Source organism: Penaeus monodon, chromosome 23, assembly GCF_015228065.2.
Source record: "Penaeus monodon isolate SGIC_2016 chromosome 23, NSTDA_Pmon_1, whole genome shotgun sequence".
Classification (NCBI taxonomy): domain Eukaryota; kingdom Metazoa; phylum Arthropoda; class Malacostraca; order Decapoda; family Penaeidae; genus Penaeus; species Penaeus monodon.
Window position 1 is genome coordinate 15,392,803 of NC_051408.1, and position 310 is coordinate 15,393,112.

Below are 310 nucleotides of genomic sequence, written 5' to 3' on the forward strand. Positions count from 1 at the left end.
ATGCGGATGTTTGTCACAAATTCTATACCAGCATGACAAATCGTCTTCGAAAAACAAACAAACGTTCAAAAATCTATGACAGGACATCTTCACTCATTTAAGAATAATCACAAAATAAGCTTCCATGCTTCCTCTCTGCTCATCCATATCTCTAACTTATTCGAAACCAGCAAAACATTATCAAAGAAACCTGGCAGAGGGAGGCGGCACCTCAGCTCACTGGAGGCAGCCCGAGTGATGCCATTGTAAAAATAGTTACTGGGCAATGACCCATGAAAGATATGTATATTTATAGACTACCCAGAACGCC

General features: G+C 40.6%; 1 protein-coding gene across 1 annotated transcript in view; it reads left to right on the top strand.

The window, feature by feature from the left end:
* LOC119588147 (twitchin-like) overlaps nucleotides 1–310 on the top strand; it is a gene marked incomplete in the record, with an annotated part of 124,648 nt that overhangs the window by 16,705 nt on the left and 107,633 nt on the right.